The 5,111-nt window shown below is 48.9% G+C and overlaps 1 non-coding gene across 1 annotated transcript; it reads right to left on the reverse strand.

Annotated features, from left to right (window-relative positions):
• Positions 1-823: 823 nt before the first annotated feature.
• Positions 824-963, reverse strand: LOC147746446 (U11 spliceosomal RNA). The gene has a single exon (XR_015300271.1). It is a non-coding gene; the product is annotated as a U11 spliceosomal RNA (small nuclear RNA).
• Positions 964-5,111: the final 4,148 nt, after the last annotated feature.

Consider the following 5,111-nt stretch of genomic DNA (forward strand, 5'->3'; position numbering starts at 1 on the left):
CTTTATGTTTCTGAAAGAGTAAAAAGATGATTAAATGATACACAGACAGACAAACACAACATAGGACATACATATAAGCACATATAAAAGCACATGCCATTAATGATCAGCTGCATATTAATAGTGACAAAGACAATAGGACAGACATAACAAACAGGACAATATTAATAATGTGTTACAAAAACAGACTTGCAAATGCGACAAGAGCACATGTAATTAGTTTCCCGCGTGTTCATGTGTGGTGCAAACTTAATCTAGGTTGGATTAATAAAATAAATCATGCAACAGTGCATTAATTAATCAGTTAATGTTATGGGGAATTGTATCCACAAGTCAGAATAAAATATTTTCTGCAGCTCGCTCTATCAGCTGCTTCGAACGTTCCGCACCGGGTGGGGCTGCGTCGGCCAACGGTCGTTCGCAGCACCAGCTAGCTGAAAAGTACATACCATGTCATGTGCCAGTTTGTGCTGGCACAGGGCCTAAAGTTCCCACATTCCCCAGAGAAAAATACTAGCATTGATATGTTCACCTTTTAAGATTCTGGGAAGGGCCAGGCATGATACATGAAAAGAATTGTATTTACAGTTGTAATTAGTTTATTTGTAATTACTGTTTGAAGTGTGTAAAGCTAAGGGATAAATAATTTCGGCGTTAGACGATTTTTAATAGCACCGTCCCAGAACCCTATTAAGGCTTTATTAATTCGGGGATAAACTTTTAATCATCTTAAAAGAATAACTAATATATAAGTTTATCGGTCATCCCCACCTTTCCGAGACTTTGCCAGGTGGCACCTTTGATCTTTCATTAACAGTATGATTGGGGCGCACGGACAGTCGGTCACCAGCAGCCCCGTTCACAAAAATTATGTTTCCGAAATCTCTTGATATCGATTCCGCACAAAGAGCTCCGGGTTGCCCCGCAGCTCCCTGTGTGCCACTCACGTCAGAAACCCTTTTTACAATAACGTTCTTGGTAAAACACTCTGGCTGACGGCTAGCTCTATGTCTGTTAGCGCGAGTACAAAATGTCATTTAAATGTCATATAAATACAACGCCGAGTGCGTTTAGAAAAATCATGAGCATGCTTAAAGAAATTTGTGGTCTTCAGCCGAACTTTCATTATAATTCACGGTAAACAACACTGCGTGATATGCAAATGACCATTGAATGCTGGGAAAAAGAAAGCTATGCGGCCTGTGGCAACCGGGTGAGCCTACCGTGGTCTGTTCCATCTTTGGCACAGATCTGAAATGTGATCTTTACGGAGGATCGCGCTCACAGTCACGACTCCGGGATTTAATCATTTTAAAACACATGTTGGGTCGCTCTTTTGTGTGTCAAAATAACTGGGTATATAAATATGGTTGTCCTTTTGAGGGATTCCACCCGGGAAACGGTTGTCTACCATGCATCCTGGGATTTATAGTCCGTGATTTGTACTGGCTTAACCGGATTATATGTTACACAGGACAAAGCACAAGTCTTTATATATTGGAAATTACTCTTTACTGGAAGTCTTACAGTCCACAGCAGTCTTTCATTTTGGTAGCTGGCTGGGTGTCATCAGCCATCCCACAACACCTGCGGCCCACAGAAACAAGTACGTGTTGTGGTGCACCAGCAGAGAACAGGCGCCATGATAGGATGGGACATTGAGGCAGAAAACCTACGGACGACGGCGGCCATGTTATGGGACAGAGCGGCTGTAAACAGTACCGTAACAGTTTTGCCCACTCATGGACAACGCAGACTAAACAGAAAAGCATACTAAACTGAAAAGCAAGAAACAACAAGCATTTACAATGCAATAGTCTCGGCTTTGTTAAAGTTAGAGCTATTGGCACTGCAAATTGCATTTTTAAAATGTTTTGTTTTAAAAAAAACATAAATGGCATTGTCATTTACAATGGCAATAGGTGAGCATTAGAGAGTAGTAGAGAGTATTGGCGGACACAGAGCCACACACACACACACACACCTACACAGAGCCACACACACACACAGAGCCAGACGCACATGCAGAGAGCCACATACACACACACATACACACACAGCCACACACACACAGAGCCACACACACACACAGAGCCGCACACACACACACACACAGAGCCACACACACACAGAGCCACACACACACACACACACACACACACAGAGCCAACCACACACACACACAGAGCCACACACACACACACACACACAGAGAGCCACTCACACACACACAGAGCCACACACACACACAGAGAGCCACACACACACACCGAGAGAGCCACAACAACAGAGCCATACACACACACACACAGAGCCACACACACACACACACAGAGCCACACACACACACACACACACAGAGTGAGGAGATAGGAGGCCCCTGGTGGAATGTGAGAACTGAAGAGAGACACAGATTAGAAAGCAAGTGTGAGAGCTCCAAGGTGGAATCTAAAAATGAGGCGGGATGAGAATGGGGAGGCGATGGCTCCAAGAACAAGCGAAAGATGCAAGATGAGACCTCCAAAGAAAGCTTTGAGGGCTCAAGGTGGAGTTTGACGATATGGCGCCCAGATGAGATACAAAGCTGTTGAGGTGCTCGCGCTCCAGGAAGAGAGGTGAGGGCTCCCTATGGGACCCTCCTCTGACGCAAAGGCCCCAGGTCAGGTGAATACCAGGACCTTAAGCAAACACTGGGTAAAGCCTGGAACAAGCACCCAAGCAGACAGCTCACAGGGCCAGAACAGGCCTCCGTCGGGTGCCTGGAGTGCTCACGAAGGCATGCTCCCTGCAGGACCTCCGATTCGCCCCAGAGCGGGCACCTCAAAGTCCCTACAGGTAGGCACCATGACATCCACTGACAAGGCCCAAAGGTGGCCATTGGCAGGCTGCTCCCAAGGCACAGAGCTCATGCCATAGCATGCAATACCAAGGGCCTCAAGAAGGCATCATGGTTAGTGGGGCTTCATGGTAAACACCTGGAAAGGCATGGGGGCACCCTGCTGGGCTGCTCAGTCTGGGGTGGCACCAGGGCATAGCTTCAGGGAAGCAACACCTCAGGAAGCTGGCAGGGGCTGGAGTGGGACCCATAGCAGGCAGCTGGCTGGGGCTGGAGTGGTATCGGGCATTGACAGACAGCTGGTAGAGCCTGCAGGGGCACCAGACCATGCCAGGCAGATATCATTTCTTAAACTATCTTGTTAAGAGCTGTACATCTAGCCCATGCTGGTCATCAAGAGACTAAGGGGCAGATTTATGAAGGACTTGCGCCGCCGGTGCGTCCCTTTTTCCCATGTTAAAAATGACTCACCGGCGGCGCAAGGCCCTCATAAATCTGCCCCTAAGTCTAAAAGTTGGTTCGATAACAAAAGCCTGATTCCCTCAGTTAGACAAACTAGCTCAACTGCCAAGTTTGCACTGTGACTGAACCACCAGTAGTCAAGTGGAGTACATATTAAAATATAGCAGAGATTGAAACCAAGTGTGCACATGCACACACACACACACACACAGAGCGACACACACACACAGAGCACCACACCCACACACACACACTGCGCCACACACACACACAGAGCTCCACACTCACACACACGGAGCACCACACACACACAGAGCGCCACATACACACACACAGAGCGCCACACACACACAGTGCGCCACACACACACACAAGAAATGTCCAAGGTCCAGCAGGTCATTGGGCCAGGAATCCGAAGGTGTAACAGGTACTCACTGTGGACGGTGAAGGTTCAGCTGAGCGTCGGGTGCTCCTCAGGGCAGCAATGGCACAGGCCCAGGATTCTACGGCACGGGGTATCTACCAGCTCCCCGCTTTATCAAGGTCGACACACGGATCCAGCGCCATGGTGGGCTACAGACAGACAGTAGCGGGCTCTCACCTGTGAGCTTCAGGACATGCGGCGCGGTCAATGTGTTCTAGTTTACAGCGGTATTAGGGTTATTTACACTTCACAGGTTAAATGACCCAGGATTTGCACATCGGTAGTGATGGGTGAGTGGGGCCAGTGCAGACTCAGATAAGTATAGGACTAGTGGAGGATGTAAGGCACAGGGCACTATAGGGCGATACAACAGTCACAATCCTAAGGGTGTTTCAGGCTCTTCACTACGTTAGAAGCCGAGTGGTACATAGATTGTGTCTACTCCCAAATAGCTAACACAGACAGTTCAGGGCCAGGGCGCCTCCGGTTTCGCGATTTGCACTGCTGTGACCGCCTCTGCAAACTCAGCGCACACCAAACAGTGGTATCTATGTTGGGCCTACCTTCTGGAGGTTCGTGGGGCTCAGTTAAGTTTGACGCAGCTCTTGAGCAATGTCTCTCAGCAGCGGGCTGCGCCGCCACAGTTTCAGCAATCAGGACTACAGTAGGCCGAGTGTGAGCCACACCTGTCCCCCGGCTAGGCTGATATCAACGCAGGCTTCAGGATGGCCCCAACAGGCAGAGTAGCTTCGGTGGAAGCACCAACCCCATCGCCCAACCCAGCTGGGGATCCCGGTTTCTCTCGGGCAGTCACTCCGGGTGCCTCCGCTGCACGTAGCAACAATTCTCGCCGCACAGCTCACCGGTCAGTATGTACAGCAGTCGGGTCCGCCTGGGTGCTCCCTATCTGGCGCCTACACCACACCCTGTCAGCTTCGACATCAGGTCCAGCTCATATCAAACCAAATGTAAAGAGGAGGGTGAGCCAGACCCAGCAGACTATACCATCCAATCAAAGGGGGGTTGGAAAGTTTTGTATTCTGGCATAACATGAAAAACCTCTTGCCCTTCTCACTGGAACGAAGCAAATCTCCCACTGTTCCACAGAAACCCAAAAAAGGCATCTTTCATGCCCAATGATGCAGATAGACTACTACACCGCTCGCCCAGAGGAGCCAGAAAGACCCGAAGCTCCTTTTTTTGCAGTATTTTGTTATGTATCGTGTGTGGAGATTAAGTTATTTGCCCAAAAGCACAGTATGTGGAGCCGACATAGTACCAAAGTCGGTAGCTCTGACCGTTTCGCCACATGATTCACAATACTAGAAGAAGCTGAGTCAGTGCTTGGGCGCTGAGGGTTTAGGCGCTACAGAGGTATCGATAGTAAAT

Source organism: Lissotriton vulgaris, chromosome 1_1, assembly GCF_964263255.1.
Source record: "Lissotriton vulgaris chromosome 1_1, aLisVul1.2, whole genome shotgun sequence".
Taxonomy (NCBI): domain Eukaryota; kingdom Metazoa; phylum Chordata; class Amphibia; order Caudata; family Salamandridae; genus Lissotriton; species Lissotriton vulgaris.